We start from the raw sequence: 21,365 nt of genomic DNA, 5'->3' as shown, positions 1-21,365 counted from the left end.
GTATACTAGCTCAACTCCAGTGATACATAGAAATATTATCTTACATAGCACTGTTCCCCTTTCTTCCTTTTTATGAAAATGCATTTATATTTTTTTTTTATATAATTACCTATACGGTTCTTTTTTGTTCTTGTTGATTCAAATTACTATCTGGGTTCTCTTGCTTTAATACAGATGAACTTTCTTTAGTACTTCTTGTAAGGCAGATCTGCTAGCAATGAATTCTGTTTTTGATTATTTACAGTTTTAAAAAGTGAGCTATATGTGCACGTAAAAGTAAACAAATGCACTCATTCATAAGAGATGAGTAATAATTTAGAAGTCTCTATAACAAATTGACACGTTTATTGCTACATAATCTAGCTCTGTCCAGATGCACAATAATCCAGATAGTCTATCTTTCATAGTCTATCTTCCAGAGTCTATTTTCCATGTATAAGAGTCTGATATCAGTACAGCAGGTAGTTGTATGTAAGCTGAAAACTCTTAACTTCTCAGGCTCTCCTCCACTGGGTTAGGTGGTACCTAACAGCTACATTTAAGGGCTGTTCTTTTGGATGCATTGGGCTGGATTCCAGTTCTTTAGGGTATCAAAATGCATCACTGAACTTAATACACAGGTTTTTTTTACATAGTTATGATTCTGATGAGCATGCTAAGTGGGTAGCATCGCTGGTATATCCGAAAACATTTGATAGTCTCATTTTTATTTTGCTAAAGGTTATATTCCTAGCTTGGACAGTTTATACTGTTTGAGACCACAAGTATACCTACTAAAAAGTTCTATACTTACTAAATCTATAGATTTGATTTTATACAGGCTCTTATCATTCCTAATAATCATTCAGATGATGCCTTATAAGATTACCTAAGAAATGGGAAGCCTAGAGCGCTAAAGATTTTATATTCTAATTGTGGAGCATTATACATGAACACAAATCTATATCGGCCTAAAGGCAAATTTAGTCTTTATTGGTTATCTGGGAACTCTGAATTTGTTTATATGCATGGAGTACTGCTTTAATAGTTACATTTAGTAATTTGATTAATAAAAGGTAAATTCCTGAGGGGCAATGATTCTTACATACCCTTTTTAATATTAATCAATTTAAGATATTGCTGACTCCACTACTAGTTTTTTCAGTCTCACAAGTGACTTTTCTGAAATTATCTGACATGTTTAATGCATAATAAAGATAATAATGACAATTGATTTTATTTTATATCCTTCTTTAGAGGACCTCAAAGAACTTTGGGCCTTTTTCTACAATTAAGTTTCATAAAATCTCTGCAATGTACTGGAAATTATATAAGAGAGGGAGGGTTCAATAGCACTTCAAAAATAGTGACATTTCTATAACACACATCTAAGTATCATGGCCTGATAGCAAAAACGTGTCATAGAGTTGTAATAAACTTAAATTTACTTTCATGTCTGTCACTGGGCTCCTTGTGATCTCTTGATAAAATTTTGTAACCTTTTTTTTTTGCTTCTTCCTTCTTCATCTTTATCCATTTCTTACAATCTGAGATTTCTGAATCAAATAATTAATTCCAATAAATAATTGGTCAATAGATAATTGTCCAACTGACAATTCCATGTGTGACTTTACTAAAATGTATATGCCTCTATGGTAAGACTAAGAATCAATCTCTTTTAAAACCTAATAAGGATATTATGATATTGTGAATAAATTATATATATATACTCATATATATATATGTGTGTATATATATATGTATATATATATAGAGAGAGAGAGAGAATGAGAATCAGTATATAGAGGATAAAGCTTCTACTCTGGAGTGACCAGGACACAAAATTGCCTGTATTGAGACTTCTGATCTGTGTGTGTAGGTGTGCATATTTATAGATATATGTAATTTTTGATGGGTGACAATTATTGCTATCTCTGATGGTAAAGGAATACAACACATTATAAAGAGAAGGTTGTGTCTGATATATGATACAGAAGATTTTGACAAATTAGATTACATAATTTCTGAGAAAATATGATTATGTTATTGTTATGAGCTGAACTGTGTCCCCCCTCCCCAAATCCATATGTTAAAGCCTAAATCTGTAGTACCTCAGAATGTGACTGTACTTGGAGATATGGTCTTTAAAGAAGTAATTAAGTTAAAATAGGGTCATTAGAGAGTGGGTTCTCATCCAATATAAGTGATATCTTTATAAGAAGAGGAGATTGTGACATAGACATAGGGATGACAATGTGAGGGTACAGGAAGAAAGCAGCCATGTACAAGCCAATGAGAGAGAACACAGAAGATACTAATCTTGCTGATATCTTGAACTTGGATTTGAGAGCTGTGAGAAAATAAATTTCTGTTGCTTAAGCTACCAGTCTGTGGTATTTTGTTACAGCAGCCCTAGAAAACTAATATAGTTACTATGATGAGCATTTCTATAGAGGAATTCAGCTCAAAAAGAATGGAGATTCCAAGTACAATTCTCACCAATAACAGAAGGGAAGATAACTCTAAATCTAACAAAAAGATAGAAAAAGAAGTCATCTAAAAGATGCGTAATTAATAAAAAATATGTTAGAATCTAAGAATGAACCATAACTTGCAAAAAAAATCAACTTGACACCTTACTAAAAGGTTTCTTCCACCCAAGACATCATCCTCTACTTGGCTGCCATCCTGGCCTCCTTGACTTTCAACATCTAGGGAGGATTATTTTGAGGGCCAATGCCACAACCTTAAATCTCTTCAAGATTTCTCTAAATTTCCCAGGGTCTTATTGTCTCACCAGCCCTTTTTTCCTGAATCTTCCCTTGCTATCACTGTGTTGCCTCTTGTCAATCTGCATGTGATAATCTGATGCTTCACCAGTTTCCAGAAAAATTCATGCACATTAAATACTTCTTGAATTTAGAAACCTTTCTAAATACTTGCAATCTTAGAGAAGAGTATCAGGATCACATAGTTTTTCATTACCCTTCTGGCTTTTTTCATCTCTCCTCTTTTCCCCTCCCATCTCTCTCTTTTCCATTTCTCTTATCTTCTTTCTATTGAGTGAACAAGCTCTCTTCATACTCCAGCAGACTGATTTGGGCCCTTCTCTGGAGTGTTGAACAGCAGCACCTAGCCATTCCTTCCGTGCAGAGACTCACAGGCCTTTCCCAGCAAAGTCAGTTCCCCTTCTTTAGGGGAAGAAGATAAATAGAAATGTATATAGCCAGTTCTGGCAACAACAACAACAACAAAAAAATCATCCTAATGACAGTAGAATAAGTAGAACTACTTGGCTTCTTCCTTGTTTCTATATATATATTTTTTTCCTTTGAGAATAACCCTAAAAGTCTAAAATATAATACAAACATTGTAAAGTGTTGGGTGAGCCTAACTCATGAGAGAACATCTACCTGGAATAAATGAATTTGAAAAACTAGGTCTAGATAAATTCCATCTTAAGGAAGTCAGAAATATTTGCAGAAGTAATTACTATTGTTAATGAAGGGTAAATTTATATTATAAACACTAAAAGCAAACAATCACAAAAGACTACATATTGTATGCTTCCATGATATGAAAAGTCTAGGATAGGCAAATCTGTAGAGATAGGATATAAATTAATAGCTGCCAGGGGAGGGGAGTTGGGGCAAGAATGGGAGTGACTGGTAATAGGAAGTGCTGAAATCTTTTGCAGGTGATGGAAATGTTCTAGAGTTAGGTTGTAGAAGTGGTTACACAACTCTGTGACTGTACTAAAAACCATTGAATCGTACATTTTAAATGGCTGAATTTTATGAAATGTAAATTATATCTCAATAAAGTTTTTAAAAAAGCCCATAGACCCATGAGTAGTAATAGATAAGGTGCTCTGAGATGTGTTGTTAAGAATAAAAAGTTGCATAATACAAACAAAACACAACCAAAGAAAGGCAGTGATTAACGAAATTTATGTGGGTACAGTAAGAAGAATTTAAGACAAACTAAATTTTTTTTAGATTGATATTCTATAGAAGTAGATATAAAATATATCCAATTTTAACAAATAATTTTAGTTTTTTCACTTATGTTAGACTTGGAGAAAGGTGTAGAATGAGATTTAAGTAAATTGCAAATTCAATTTGATCCAGAGGTGACAGTATTACTATATATAAATTATGTCTATTAATATATGGATTCAATTAGTGGAAGAGTAATCTTGTATATATTTAAGAAATAAACCAATGACACAAAGCTAATAAAATTAGCTAGAAGATTAGAAAAAAATTACATATCAAAAATATCTTAATAGTTTTGAATGATAGAGTCATATTAAGGTGGTGCGATTTGTCAAAAGAACTTTAAGGAAATAAAAGGAAAACAAATTATTGAATATGAAGATCATGTAGAAATTTGATTGGAAAAAAGACATAATTTTAACTAATCTCAGTTAAAGCCTAATTTGGTTCCTTTATGAGAATAATTTTGGTTAAAAACTCAACCCAAATTGCTGTGACTTAAAAAGTTCTAAGGATAGTGTTGGTTTTAGTCATATATGGATTAAGGAAATTACCAGGACTCAGTGTTTCTCATTGTGTATTAGTTTCCTATTGTTACTATAACAAATTGCCACAAATTCAGTCATTTAAAACAACACAAACTTATTCTTCTGCAGTTCTAGGGGTCAAAAGTTTAACACAAGTCTTAAGGTGCTAAAATCAAGATGCTAGCAGAACCTTCTGGACACTCTAAAAGAGAACCTGATTTTTTTTTTGCCTCTTTCAGCTTCTAGAACCTGTCAGCATTCCTTGGCTTCTGGCTGCATCACATACCTCTGCTTTCATCATCACTTTGCCACCTTCTCCTCACTTACTCTCTTGCCTCCCTTTTATAAAGACCCTTGTGATTGCAATTAGGGCCTACCTTGATAATGTGAGGTAACTTCCTCATTAAGATTTTTAACTTATTCACATATGCAAGGTCCCTTTTGATATTCACAGCTTCTAGGGATTAAGACCTGGGCATCTTTGGAGAAGTGGGCATTGTTCAGCCTGTCACACCACCTCTTGTTTTTTCTTTCATGATCAGTAGGATGGCTGACAGTAGCCCTGATTTTATATATTTCCTGCTTAAAGTCCAGAGAGGAAAGTTTGCAGCTTTCTCTAGGATCCCAGCAAATTTCCTTAGATTCTCTCTCAAACTGTTTCAGATGCCCGAGGCTAAATTTATTGTCTATTCCTTTATAGTCAGCTTCTTTCAAAGCACTTAGAAAAAACATAAAGTTGGTCATCCCCACAAGAAAAATAAGAATACTGTAACCAGAGACTGGCCTTGGTGCTTGATTTTCAAAAAATGGCTACTATAGCAAAAATATTCGGGATTGAATTTTCGATACCTCTAACCTAGGGATGCCCAAATGTAGATATTGATATCTATAATCCTATAATCCTTCTCTAATGGGGATCTTTATATTTATCAGGATAGGAGAGTTGCTTTGGAAATAAATTTAAAAAATCAAAGTTTATTTAAGGCAGTTTGACCAAGTGTATAAAGTTTCTTTTTTAGACTAATTGCTGCCTCTGTTTTGTTCTCTATAGTGTGACCTCAAGTGCCCTCTCTGACTTTGGTCTGCCTCCATTAAAGACCTATTTAGTGTGGTCCTTGCTTACAGTTTGAAATACATTTCTTTACAGATAAATGTAAAATTGTACATGAATTTTTAAAAACCAAATTTGCTCAATTACAGGAAAGGAAAGATAGAATGAAGAAGGAACATCAAAAATGTCTTCAAATAGTTGAAGGATTGCATCATGAAAAAGAGTGGTAAGTGCTAGATATAGTCATGATATTTTGGGGGTGGGTATAAAGAAGAGCTTCTAACAATTAATTTTAATGGTTAGAACTGTCCAACCAGAATCTGAAATTTGTTACCCTGGAGTGAAATTTCTTTCAATAGAAAATTTTAAGAAAGAAAACTGAGGATTTTCAGGTTTTTTAGAGAAAGAATCTTTAATTGTGTAGGTTGGGCAAAGTAACTTCTAGGCTTTTATCTAAAATTGCGTCGTTCTCAGTACCAGTTTTGGAAATAAGGTATATATTTTAAATAAAACACAATATAAGAAATAATATTTTCCTACATTCAAATTTTATCCATATATATTTATGTTCTGATAAAAAAAATACAGCTTCCAATTTCTAGAAGTTTAAACTTTAAGACAGTGAAGTGCAGGTTTTTCCCTCATAAGCAACAAATGTACATAAACTTAAAAGATTATAAATTGGTAAAAATAAAGTGTGACATTATGTAGGTCAGGACTTTATAAAAATAAAAATCATAAGCCGAAAGTTTTAGTGAGAGGATAAAAGTACTGGTTAATTATAGTATGATATGTTGACTTTAATTGAATATCGGTGTTTGATTTTTAACTGAAGCTGGATGGCAATGTAAACAACTGAAAAGTCATGAAATTTGTTTTCTGCTTCTTCAAAGACTGAACTTCTGGTAAAAATATTCCTTAAGAAAAAATGTATAATTTCTTTTGGTTTCTGATTAACCTAAAATTAAAAATCCAAGATGAGAAGTATTTATTTGGGATCAAAAAATTACAGTTTGAGGAGCACAGATTCAGGCAGAAAGGTGAAGGCAAGGGATTTATATGAGAAAAGGAAAGGAATAACTATGCAAAATAAGAAATTCCTTTAGAATAACTGAGTTCTTCAGCTACACATGCTTGTTTGCTGATAGAGAGCTCATAATGATCAGTCCTTGTGGATAGAATGTCCACTTTCCTGCTGGTTTACAAACAATTGTTTGTAGGACAATGTTGGTTTGGCCCAGTTCAAAGATCTGGCCCTGTTCAAACAGCCCAAAGGTCAAGGAGCAAGACATGTAAGGCAGTTCCTCTGAAATGGCTGCTCTGACTCCATTTTAAAATAGATCTACTTATGTCAACTTTCACATTACCTATGGTCAGAGTCTAATACAGAGTCTTCATGTTTCAGTGTGTTTTTTTATTGACGCTTTAGTAGAAAAAATTCCTATTGAATGTGTAGGGAGATTTCTGGTGGTATACTAAATGCTGCTAGGAAAAGAGAAAACATGAATAAGATACTAAATATTGAGACTAATTGTATATATTGCCTTAGGCAAGGAAAAAGCAAAAGATGAATTTGCTTTTTGTTTCTGGTATAGAACTCGCTTTGAATAAAAATCATGCCGTGGTGGAGAAATACGATGAATACCTTAATGACAAAGCTTGTAATGTTATTTTGTTTGATTGTGTTTATTTGTTGAATTAGTAAGGCTTTGAGGGCACTCTGTTGGGATCTAAAATTCATTAGAAATACATTTTGTAATTTCTGTGTTGTAAATTCTTTACAATAATTTGACATGGTAAATGGGATTTCTATAGAAAAAATTTAAGACTTAATCTAACACCTGTTGAATAAATAGTTTCGTGATTTAAAAATTTAGATTATTTCTACTTTTTATTTAATATAATTAATTTGATAAACATTGAACTGAATTGACTGTATAATTAAATTTCATTATATTTATCTGAACAGTGTTGTGCTGTACAAATCACATAGAAATTTAATAGGCTAGATGTTTTGTATTTTATGGTTCTTATTTCTATTATTTGACAGTCAAAACTTCTATTGTAAAAGTAATTGAAATAGTATTAGCATGTTAATAGAGATGATTTTGATTTTATAGCTATTAACTTTCAGTTGGATTTTTTTTTAAGGTCAAATAGAGTTTCTAAATATAAAATTGATTTCTGTGACAATATACTCTTTTTGTCAAGTTATTTCCTGATATGTCTGGGTTTTCAAATCCTTAGTAATATGAACTACTTTTATCATTCAAAACTGTTGGTCTGTTTGGGGCAAATGTTATGATCATATAATCTTTGGAAAGATTATTTTTCTCAATTCAATAGAGAATAGTTTGAAAGTGTTTTGTATCTTCCTGTATCTCTTATACCCACACTCCCAGTTTATTATTTTTTTCTCTAGGACATGTAAATCTTATTTAATCTTTCTAGTTTATGAGAAATTAGATTATATTTTAATTTGTTGGCTTGTCTTCTTCAGAAGTCTCCAATTGATGAACTATCATTTAAAATTGGTTCTTGTTACTCTGAGCAATGAGAACAGGGCAAATTTGTTATGAATACCTTTTACTTATGTTCCAGTTCATCTTTATATTCAAATTGTATAAATACAGAGAGATATTTTTCAAGCTTGGAGATGTTAATTTGAATCTAGGTTTTAGACATTCAGATTGATTTTACTTTTTACTTTATCTTCTGAATGCTCTGTTGCTTTATATTCAGTTTTCTTGATTTTTTTTCTCATTTGTATTTTCCAATAACAAGTAACTTAATTTCTTTCTACTGTTCTTTTAATCACCAGAGTGGAAAAGGAAATAGATATGGTATAGTATTGGAAATAGAGTGAGGGCCCACTATTTAGCACGATTGGTGCCGGACTCTCTGGTATATATTCTTTTTGTAGAATTGATTAATTATAAATCTCTGATTATGCTTCTAAACTCAAATGATGTATTTTCTTTTAATTTTTAAGTTACTTGAATTTCTGCAAACAACAAATGTAGGCTTTCAGATAGGTAGCTTCCATGTCTGTTTCTTGCCTTCAAAAATGACCTTTGAGTGGGAACAAAAATTACTTTAGTCAGAAACATTTATCTCAAACAGTAATTTGTAAACTCGACCTCACTAATTTATATTTTACTCCAGAGCTGCTACCTTTATGGTAAGTAAGGTGCTCTCTGTTTGTGCTTTATTTACATATATCACATCCCCCTATGCTATGAAAATCTTTTCTAAAAAGATTTGTGGTACCAAAGCAAAAATTGCACCAGACAAACTTAAACAAGCAAGAAATACTTTATTCAGAATTATTACGGTAGGGGAGAGACACCAGAACAAATCTGAGCTCAGTTTCACTGACACACAGTGGGTAGAGTTTTTTTTAAGGGCTGGATGAGGTAGTGGAAGAATGCTGGAAGACATTTGGGCTAAGTCATAGACTATCTGTGTTTTCTAATTGGCTTTATCCAAAGGAAAAATTAGCTTTTCATCCTTATGACAGGAGGTAGTTTTGTAACTTAAAGGAAGATGCCTTTGAAAGTTAGGCTTCCACCTGTTTGCAGATACTGGGAAATAGGGATGCTATCTCCTTTGATGATTACATTTCAAAGAGATGGTTCCCAGGTCCTTGAGAAAGACATGCCTGGGAGTAAAACTAGAAAGGTGCTTTTAAAAGATTTATATCTCAAAGGGGCAGAGAAAGAATTTACAATTACAAGTTTTCTAAAGGAAACCTTTTAAGGAAAAGAAGATCAGGAGCCTAGAATCAGGAAGAAGTCAGTCTAAAGCATAGTGAATCTGAGAGGGACATAAATCCACTTTGATCTTGGTTCGTGGCGTTATTAATTAAATGTATAGTGCACCTTCAAATTTCCTCATGAGTTTAGAGAATTTTATAGAAAGAATTTATTTACTACAGGAATTCAAACATTTTCCCAAACCTTCAGATTTGTGTACACTTAAATATTAGTTATTATTTGAAATGCAATTCATTTAAACAACATCTAGTGTTAAAAGTAGCAGATTACATCAGGGTGGTAGAAATCCAAGGTAAGATCTTGCAGGACTTGTCTGATAAATGAATGACAGCTATGAGCACTGAAAGCTACTGCTACTATTTCCTATGAGCCCCTTTTAGATCCACACATTAGCTCTTGAGTTTACAAAGCACCTTCACTATCATTATTTTCTTTTATTCTTTCAACAAAACTGCAAGCAACATTTATACCAGGTGGGCAAATTTAGACAAGTTTTTTAATCTCTTTAAGGTTTCATTTTAGAATTAGGGTTCAGTTTGATGTAATATTTGATAATACAGTTATCTAACAAAGCAATTTTGATACTTAAATGAAGTAATTTATTTATTTATTTAAGAAACGTAGTAAGTAGTCTTCCTACTCCCCAAAAACAGCTTGAAAAGAAAATCCAAACTCCTTACCAGCTGTTGTGGGAAAGCTTTGAGGGTTTTAAGTAGAGAAATGATATCATTTGATGTCCTTTTAAAAAGTTTATGCTGGCTGCTGGATGGAAAATAAATTAGGTTTGGAGGAAACAACAGTAGAAGAAGGGAGACTATTGTAATTAAGAGGTCATCACAGAAAAAGATTCTAATAATGGTAGTGACTTGGACTAAGGTAATGGCAATGAAGATGAGGTGATGTGGCTCGATTTGGGGTTACTTTGGTGGTAGAATTGACAGTTTGCATTTGGATTTTATGGAGTTACTTTATGAAAAAGGAGGAGTGAAGTTTAAGTCTGTAGTTTTTGCCTTTTTATCATTTAAAAAGAGATGTTATGGAGGCCATTGGCTATATGAATAAGGAGCTTAGAAAGAACTCAGCGTTATAAATATGTGATGATAAATATTTGAAAGTCATCAGATTGTAGATAAGTTATTTTAAGGAATGGAAGCAAATGAGATTATTGAGAGAAAGAATATTGATAGAGAAGAGGACTTAGAACGGAATTCTGAAAAATGAATGCGAATCAAGAAGGAGGGACTATTAAGCTGTGTAAAATTATATGAAGATTATGAGTAAAAACAAAGACTATCCATTGGATTTGCAACATGGAAGCCACTGAAGACCTGATCAAAAGTGACTTTGCAATGGTAGGTAGGAAATCACATTGGAGAAGGTGGGAGACTAAATGGGAGGTGACAAAGTTGTGACAGGAACTATAAATAAGTTTTTTGGGAGAGAGATATTTGATATAACAAGGAGGAGAAATGTGGGCAATAGCTGGAGTGGTTTGTGGAGTCAGGAAAGATACGAGGGTTAATAGAGAAGAAGTAGAAGATGAGAGAATGTGTTCCAGAGCATATGACTCTTCCAGTTCATTCATTTAGAAAATATTTTTTAAATATTTATAAAATGTTAGGTACTGTGATAGACACTGAGGATTCAAAGACAATCTGTTACTCAGAAATGGTTACAATCTAGTAAAAGAGACATACAATTAAAGGCAAAAATGGCAGAAAAAATTATAGACGTTCTTGTAAATTTTTGAAATATGACTATTCACAGCCTTACTTTTCCTGGTATTTTATTGAGGAATAATAAATTGATGACTGACTTGGCCTTAGCACATTGAAAATATTAGCTATTAAAATATTTCAGAATGTGCTTGTGAAAACTACAAAATTACAATAGCATTCATGGAAGGTTTTTGAAGGAAAATAACATGTATCTTAGATTGGATCGTCTGTATAGTTCTGGTGTGTTGTGCCAAAACATATCTTTCAACTTGAAAACTTCAAGATTCCTCCTGTATAATGCCTTTGAAATGTCATTTAATTTGTATTCTTGTGTTTCTATCTTATAAATGTCTGTTTGTTGCAAATTGTTTTATTAATTTCTCAATTGTTCAACCACAGGGAACAGCTATCTATTATGATTATCTGAAAGGGAAGAGGATGGGCAGAGGGGGCACCTGAGCTCATTCTTCAATGGTGAATGTCATTAGCATTAACCTTTTTAGAAGGTCTGTTTCTGTTATCAGAAAAAGCTGGAGAAGGGTTTATCCAGGAAGGATTGTAAGTTTGCTCTTTTGCCCTTATCACCCTTGACTCTTGCCTATATTAATGGTTGGAACATGATTTGATCATCTTTCAGATGGGCAACTCTCAGGCTGAGATTAGATTTGCTCCTCTTTCCCTGTCCTCTGATTTTAAAGATCAGAAAGACATTAATCTTCTTGATGGGATGTATCATTTCTTAAATGCTCAAAGGAAATTTACCTTTATTTCCTAATTTAGAAAAATACTGTTCTGGTGACACACTCAGGACCCTCCAGGAGACACTTTACGGCCGCATCAGGTGTATGAACTTCTACTCCATGCTACACTGAGAGCAATGTCTCCAATGATTCATTTTGTCTCTGACCAGACAGACAGTGACCCTGCATAATGAGAAAAGCGGATAAACTATGTATCATTTTGAGGGAATATCTTAGATAATTGTGGCCTTGGATCTGATGTAGCCATATTTTTCAGTTGGGAGGTTAAGAAGAGACAGTTTATAGTCCTGCTTTCCACAAAAGCCCTGAGACTCAGCACAAAGGGGGTGATTTGAATGGGAGGGGATTAATTATAGATTGAGTATAACATATGGAATAGGAGACTCATGGATAATTTGCCTGTTCTAGAGTATTAAATAATTGGTATTGTTCTCACCAGTCCTAGAAGATCATGTGCACTAGTTTTGATACCATAGTATCAAAAGAACAAACTGTAGTTTACAGTTGCCTTATATTATTTTCCAACTATGTAATAATTGTTGAACAATCTTCATTGCCTTATACAGGGCAATGTACAGTGGTATAGATAGCTGAGTTCTTGTTAGATGTAGAAAGCATTGACCTTCTCAGCTATAACAGAGCATCTGTCCAGACACTATTGAGATTTTACATAATATTGTAAATTTATTTATTTATATTATTGCTTTCTACATCCTTTACCCTCTTTTTCTAATATCTATATCTATTTCCAGGTATTTGCCATTTTAACTTAATCTAATTTTGTTATTTAATTTTAAGTACCTATAATTCTTTTCTAATGACTTTATGATTAGTCTTAATATTTGTACATTTGATTAATCTGCTCATGAAGATATTTAAAAAAAAACCACAATTTTAACCTCTGTAGACATCTTTTTTTGTGTGCTACTATTTCTTGGATTATAACCTTATATTTCTATAGGTAATAAAATTTTCAGTGGATATAAAAATGCTCATTTCCAAACTAATTTGAATTAATTTTTCAAAGTATATGGCATGATATCATAACTCTAAAATTTCAAAGCAGTTCCAAAATTCTTAAACATCGCTATGTTAGTAATTATATAAATAACCTTTAATTTTGCAGATCTGTTCTCCTAGTTAAGCTGTTTTCTTAACTCTGAGAATCAAATGTTCATAAAGCAAATGTCAAACTGAAATTAATATGTTTAGAAATATGCAGTATGATCATGAAGTACAGTCATCAATAGCTAAATACCACCCAGGAAAGACCTGTTGTACCATGAGTATTTAAAGCGACTCTGAAATAATGAGTTCCAATCTTGTTAGCTTGTTTACTTTTACCAATTCTTGGGTAGGATGCTGCCTCACTGTATCCCAAACAACGCTTTATTGTCTCTAAATTATAAACACATTGAAATACAAGTTGTTCAGTCTAAAACGTGCAAATTGTATGCTTGATAAATTACAGTTTTATACTTTTTGGCTCAATATTTGACATGAGAATCTAGTGAGTTCAGGGAGACCTATCACTTCCACTAGAGACACCTAATGAACCTGTATTCTTTTGTATGAAAAACCAAGAATAATACAAAAATGATGTAAGAATATAATGCAATATTACAGATTTTAATGGCCTTTCTTTGGTTTTTGAATCCATGATTAGAAATTGGTTATATTTGACTCAATATATTTGACTCAATAGATCTTAGAAAGTACCTAAGTCAAAATAATCTCAATGACAAGGGCCTCTTTATGCTTTAGATAATAATTTCCAAAGAAATTATTCCAAGATTGAAAAGAAGATGCATTTTTGTTTCTTTTCTTATCTCTTTAATATTTCCTCAATAATTTGATTTCATGTTCATCTGGAAGCATTTCCATTTTCAAGACTAAAGAGTTAGTCAGGCATTCTCTAATAATAAAAATGGCTTGATTTTAGCATCATAATTTAGGAATGGCCTTTATCAAAAAGTGACTCTGCTATTTCATCCTAGAAGAGAGAGAGCTTCTAGATCATCTACTTTAAAACCAAAGTCATCATCAGCAGTAGGTGTTTTATTTTAACTGATATAAATAATCTCATATAAAATGGTCTAGAAGTATATTTGAAATAATTTTATATTGGGATATTTCATATTGAGTTTCTAATGGGAAATATTTTTTTACTTGAAGCTGTGGGTGCTTTATTTAAAACAAAACAAAATTTTTGATAAAAAAATATGCTCAGTTATACTTGCTTAAATCTCTCTCCAAGTTAAAATTAGACTGATCTTAATTTAGGAGAAGAATTCTGGATCTCTCTCTCTCTCTCTCTCTCTCTCTCACTCTCTCTTTCTCTTTCTCTTTCTCTCTCTCTCTCTCTCATCTATCTATCAATCATTTATTGCCCACTTCTTTATTCAGGGACTACCTACCGTTACTTTTTTAGAAAATAATGGATATGGGCATTTGCTTGGCTTATTTCTTCTTTTCAGGCAAACATCTTTATTAGGCTCCTTGATATAAATTCTATCTCCACATTGACTAATTGTTAAAACTAAAATAAACATTGAAATGAACATTTGGGGTAGATGCACTGTAGGTGTTTGTCAGAATATAATCTTGAACTATCTGTTGCTCAATGCCTTTTAAAAAGTCGACTGGGAAAAATAATATAGACAGAGGAGTGCTTGGATGCCATAAAGTCCACTAAATCAGTGATTATCAAGAAAGAATATGTTCCCTTGTATTTATCAGAATAAGCTCGACTATGCTACAGCAACAAAGGACCCCAATTCTTAATGCTTAAAGTCGCAAATCTCTCACTCATATAAGAAATACCTGTCTATTATGGGTCATCTCTGACTTTGCTCTACATTTTCTTTGCTCCAAACATGGGATGACAGAGCAGCGTCTGTTTTGAGCATTCCAAGTATTATGGTGTAGGTAAAAGGGACAAGGAGAATCACAAACAGGCTGTTAAAGTTTATGTCTGCAAGTGCCACATGCCACTTCTGTTACATTTCATTGGCTGAAGCAAGTCGCTTGGGCATTTCTGAATTTTACACTGTGGAGATGTATACTTTTTCCCCAGAGAGGGTTAGTATAGGGAGAAAAATTGCAATATTTGTTTTAGAGCAGTGTAATTTCCTACACTCCCCAGTTAGGGGCACATATCCTGTGAATAGAAGGTATTCTTTTTGATACTCAAGCTATCCATTGGAATCTGATATGCCCCATGGAGGAGCATGCCTCCTCACCAACATGTGACGAAGTGTGGTGTTACTGAGCTACCATTCTTAATGGGTATGCCATTTCCACTCATTGTTCTTGAGCAAGAACAATAATGAGTACTATTATAGATATATTATTTTCAATCACTTTGTTAATTAGACCATGTCAAACCATGAATTTACAATTAAATTTTCTACTTGAACATGGTATACATCATACGTGTTTACATCCCATTGGCCAAAGCAAGTCATATAACCAAGCTCAATCCAATTGGAGTAGAGATATATAATTATTTTACAGTGAAAGAGGACATGAATAACTGACAATAATACAACCTACCATATTATCTTTAGCCAATATTTTTCTTGTTAAATCTTAGTTATCAAAGAAAGACTAAGCATAGTTCTAATTTCATCTAAAGATGGTAGTAGATAATTGATGATTTCTAAGATAGTTTTCTATGTTACAATTCCATGGACTGTGTGTGTGTGTATGTAATTTGCAAGGTCTTTATTAATTTTGCAGTGAGTATAGAGTCAAATTATGCTAAGCAGAAGCTATTGTCACTGATTCCTTTGATATGATGATGGCTATTTTAATTATTCCTTTGACTGTCAACTTAACTAGAGAATACTCATCACCCAGAATTGTTATTTTTGTCTTCAAATGCTATTATTTATTCCCTCATTAAATAATGATTTAGTGATATCTAAACTATTTTGTTATGTGAAATATATCCTTGAGGCAAAAATGGGCCCTGCCATAATTCTGAGTTCTATCCTTCTATTTCAAAAGGAACCCTAATTTATGTTTTCCCACCAAACTATCGAAATACAGCATTTACCTCTTAGGCAAGAAATAAGAAACAAGGTCATTTCCTGAATGAGGAGTGATGCCCTTTTGTGTACTACAGAATTACATGTAACATTCAGGGTAGCAACCGGTGTTTGTGAAAAAATACCCAAGTGTTTTCTTGGGACAGCCACCTATGTCTTCTTAGCTTAGTTATTGAGAGAGCTCATATGGCGGGAATGTGGTGGACATAGGAAAGCTGACGTAAGTCCATTGACAGTTGTTGGGTAAATCTTTTGGTGTAACAAAGATTTCTTGACTCCGTCTGCAAAGCTATAAAAAGGAGAGGGCATTGTTTTTCTTATACACCTTCTGCAGGCACACTTGAAAAATTCTGTAACTTTTCAGTGATTTAGTAATAGCACAGTGTATTTAGATAATATGAGAGAGAGAGAGCGAGAGAGAGGGAGAGACAGAGAGAGAGCGAGAGAGAGACAGAGAGAGCGAGCGAGAGAGAGGGAGAGAGAGAGAGAGAAATGGGGAGGAGAAGGAGAAGAAGATTGGGTCTATAGTCTATATTTCTGAAAAGTTAGGCCATTTATTCATTCAGATTTTAGTAGAGATTTGTCTACTAGTTACTGAGATCTTCCCATGAACCACATCTTGAAATGTCAGAACTAGACAAAAATCAACCAAGAAAGGAGAGGAAAAAATATATGGTTTCCCACTGCTACAAAGTAGAAGAACAGAACTGCTGCATATAACCTAATCTGCAAGGCCAAGGCCAGATATCAGGCCTTTTTCCCCAAATCAAAGCCTAGAGCAGCAGCTGCTGAAACCACTTATTCTGTCAGTTTTTTACTTTGCAAAAGGTCCAGTGGAAAGATGAGCAGAACTGGGAGGCTCTAAAAGAACTGTGCTTTCTATAATACTTTTAAATGTAAAGAATCTGAGAAGAAAATAAAGTTTATAAAATTCTTACAGTTTAGAAATCTTGGCATGTAGGATTCATAGGATTTGGCCTTGAACTTTTGATGTAAACCTTCTTTTCTGCCTCTTTTCATGATCAATTCTTCTTCCTTTCTCATACTTTCATTTTCTTCTTGCCGAATGCCCTAGCTCTGGGTTTGCGCTACTAGCCCTAAGGCCCTTAAATCTTAGAATTTTAGTTTCTCCATGAGAAAGTCCAAAATGAAATAATTTTCTTCAAGGGAGTTTGGAGAGCAAGGGCAGAAGATGAACGGCACTTGTATTTCTCTGCTTTGCTTTGAAGAAATCTTTCAGATTTTGTATATGTTAGGAATGGAACATGTTTGTAACAATTGTCATGCCAGAAAGCAGAGCTCTGTTTTTAATCCCATAGACAATGTGTAATGAATGAAGTACTCAGGCACTGTGGCATAAAGGAAAACAGTACCCATAATATTTGTGAAGTTATACACATTAGGGAGTCCATTGAACATCCCACACCTGAGATAATCCTGTCACAACTGTCAGGAGAGGAACAGCCTGTTGCTGCTACCTAGCACCTTCTTCTCCTCTGTCACACCTCTAAATCCTGGTTCTAATTCACTATGCAGGAAACCTTCCTTCTGTGATGGTATTTCATTATGATGAGAAATTCGTCTGACATTGCCTTTGTGTGGTTTTGCTTTCTTAACAATGTGTTCATTTGTATTCATTTATGCATTGTTTTGAAAACATTTCTACTTGTTTTCCCCCTGCCTACGTACTGTGGGTAACCAGTTGTTTTGTGACTTTTTGCTGGTAAAAACCATGTATTTTTGTTTTTTCTTTCTCTTGCTGTCTAACTCAACATTGCAAAGTCTATGATTGAATGGTAAGCAGAAACACTCATTCTCATGAAAAATGACAAGGAGGACTTTGGTTGCATGATTTCTGCATGAGTCTCTTTGTTGTTGAGATTGTCTGAATGTTAGATTCCATTTCAAGAGGAGGCATTGGCTGTTCTTTCATCAATAGAACCAAATAAGAAAGCAAGGAAGCAGGGAGAATGTGGGGAGACAGGAGGAGAGGAAAAGAACAAAGAATGTAAGTGTCCCTAACCAGCGTCTTTCTATATTTGCACCCCCTTTTAAAATGCCATTGGCACACGATTCTGAAACTTTCTTCTTTCTCTTTTTATCTTGATCTAATAAGGTACTTGAAGGATTGGCCTCTTTATTTTAAACCAGGCTCCATCATTCATTAACTGTAGCATTGTACAAGTTACTTAAACTTTCGGTGCCTCAGTTTCAAAACTGGGAATGAATATAGAACCCACTTTGTAGTGATACCCTGAGGAGTAAAAGAGTGAATATATACATAAAACTCTTAGAGCAATACTTGGCATGTAGTATGTGCTAAGTAGTCATCAATATCATTATTATGAATTGGTTAAAGAGCAAGAAATAAGTGCTGATCAAGGCAGCAATCAGATTATTCCAACTGATGGGGATAATAAAAATCTTTTGGGACAAGAGTAAAATAATCACTGAATATGTTCCTGACATTTATTTCTGACTTGTCAATGAGATGGGAAATTTAGTTTTAAAATTATCAGTGTCTGGTCATCTTTTAACATACAAATAATAGAGATTATGAAAATTATTTCTCAGTATAACATCTACCAAAGAAAGCTCTTGACAATTATTATGCTGCGTTTCTGATTCACTTTCTCACCTTTACCTAGTATTTATTAAAGCAGGATTGCTATCAAATGGAGATCATATCTTGAGCTTATTATGTAATTGAAGGAAATTAAGTTTTCATGTGGGAAGAATGAAGAAGAATTTAAGAAGACATAGATAGCGTTGTTCATAGGTAATACCACAAGGACAAATGTACTGAGTTATTTGCTTGAGGTAAAACACTCTCAACACAGAAAGAAGATTTACTGCTGTGGTAAAAAAAAAAAAGTGAATTTTTACTCTGGAAAATAGTGAGGATAACTGAAAATATGGTAAAGCATATTGGATTGTAGTATTTACTGATTTGTTAATATTTCTTAAAGACAATGTGTAAAATGTTAGAGAATAACATCATCCTTTATATTTGTATCTTCTCCATGCATCGGCAAGAATTTATTAGGTAAGTTTTGGTGTCATATATTAGAATATCAACATAACTTAAAAAAAAAAGTACACATTTTTTGACAGACCTGAAGGATCAGAAAATAACTGCAATGAAGAGGAAAATAAGGAGGAAGTGGTAAACATAAAAAGTAGTCATTTAAGCAAATATTATCCAGATAGCAATATTTTGTATATATTCTACAAGGGAGCTTCTAAACTGGACTGAACCTTAGCTCAGTGGTTACTTTGGTCCAACTGGCCCAGTTAACCAGCTTTAGTAACCTAAAGCAAATCTGTAATTCGGGACTTTGTGAAGATAATGAAAGGATTAGTTGAAGATGATTAATCCTGAATCGTGGAATGAGAATTATATAGGTTAGGTGATTAAATCTAAATACCTAAAAGTTTTGAGCTAAGGGTAGGTTGCCTTTGGGTTTATTCTAATGTTTCTTTGTTAATTCTTAAATTATATACTTAGCTAACTTATTTCAACCTTTTTTTTCCCTTCTTTTCTAATGTAAATACTTATGGCTATACAATCAGTGCATTGTCTCAAATTATCAGTTTTTGGTTATCTTATAATATTTCATATGTAAAATTTTAATTAATGAATATAGTAAGCATTGTTAAAAATTTCATCTTGATTTTTTTCTTTTCTCCATAAATTATTTAGTATTAACTTTCTAAAATAAGAGAATTGTTCAATTTAAGTTTCTGATACTAACTTCAAACTCAATTGAACTAAGATCGGAGAATGTGGCTTATATAATTTTTCATGCTTCAGAATTTGTGAACACTTACTGGTTCAGCCACCTACATGTAGTAGGTCAGGATTTGAGACAGTGTTGCTCTGAGAGGTTCTTTGGTTCCGTGTGGCATCACGGGATGGGCTATTGTGGAAAGTCTAAGATGGTTTCAGTCACATGTCTTGTGCTTTGGCAAGGATGACTAAAAGAGTGGGCTCAGCTGGGATGATTGACCAGAGCGCTAATATGTCCCCTCCCTAGCTTGGCGGCCAGAGGGTAGTTGGACTTTTCATCTTGAGGCTCAAGTCTCCAAAAGCACAGAAGGAGGAATTGGCATGTCATTTTATAACTCAGTCTTGAAAGTAACATAGTGTCCTTTCCATTGTACTGTTAGAACTGAAGGAAAGGATTGGCATTTCCTATTACCTTCTATAAGCCCAGCATTATATTAAAAAGTATTTTCTCTCCACACCACCCCAGGATCTAGGTGGTATTAAGGAGGGCCTTAATGTGTCTGGTTTGAATTAAGAAGAATCTCCCATTTTTTTTCAGAAACAATAACCCTATGGTACCAGATTATTAAACTTTTCCTTGACTATAACAGCTTTCAGCTGGACCCTTTTACACCCACTTATTTCAAAGAAGTTATGTGTACTACCTTCTGGTATTTATGGCAGAGCTTAAAAACAGAGAGAGCCCATTGCTTGAGACCATTAGTTTGAGAAACTTTGGCTTCTCTAGGAAAATATATCAGCCAGCATTTCAGAGAATGTCTTACAAAGTCAAACAGGAGTATGCTAAATGAGTTGGGCTATTCCTCTGCTTTTTAAGTCTCCAATTAAAATAGAGTTTAATGAAGGACAGCAGAGCCTAGGAAAAGCTTGTTTCCAGGTGTGCAGATGGTGTGCCACCAAAAACAATCAACAGAACTAATTATGAGAATGATGAGCAGCCTCAGACAGGGTCTGAGTGTGTGCTTTGATGGACGTGCATAAGAAATGGTCTTCTTTGATAGTACAGGTAACATCTTCCGGAGATGGAGGCTAAGATTTCTAGTAGGTAGATAAATATATGTACCAATTGGTTTAGGGAACAATAAAATTTATATTTGTTAACTTTTTTTGTCTTTTGGCTTTAACCAAGTTTGGCCTGTATCTGTTTTATTTGCAGTCTAAATTTAAAAGATACTTTTTAAAAGATGCAATTATTGTTATACAACCTGGATTTGATGAGAAAACTATATGAAGAAAATAATGCAATTATCTCAGATATGAGCAGATGGTCAATTTTCAGGTGTGCTGAAAAAATTAATGTAAAAGATCATTCTACAACGAGTCACATTCCATTAAAACAAAAGCACTAACAATAAAATTCTGTATAATGAAAAATATTAGAAAGCTCCAACTGATACGAGACTTACTTCAAGAAATAATTTATACAATTAAGTTCTAATACAAAAAATCTTGACTGTCTCTTGGAAATTTTATTCCTTCATTGACCAAATACTTATTACATGCTTATGTGGCAGGTGCTGTTAGAGAAATTGAGACTATAGCTTTGTGCAGATCAGACAAAATTTTCTCTTTCAGAGCTTACACTGTAATGTCAGGAGACAGATAATAAACAAATAAATATATGCTATATCAGATAATAATGAGAGCTATAGAGGAAAACAAAGCAGAATAATGAGAATGAGGAATGTTTGCAAGTGTGTGAATATGTATATG

This window comes from Pteropus medius, unplaced genomic scaffold (assembly GCF_902729225.1).
Source record: "Pteropus medius unplaced genomic scaffold, Ma_sr-lr_union100, whole genome shotgun sequence".
Classification (NCBI taxonomy): Eukaryota; Metazoa; Chordata; class Mammalia; order Chiroptera; family Pteropodidae; genus Pteropus; species Pteropus medius.
The sequence above is the reverse complement of the archived record's forward strand: the minus strand, read 5'-3'. Positions refer to the sequence as shown.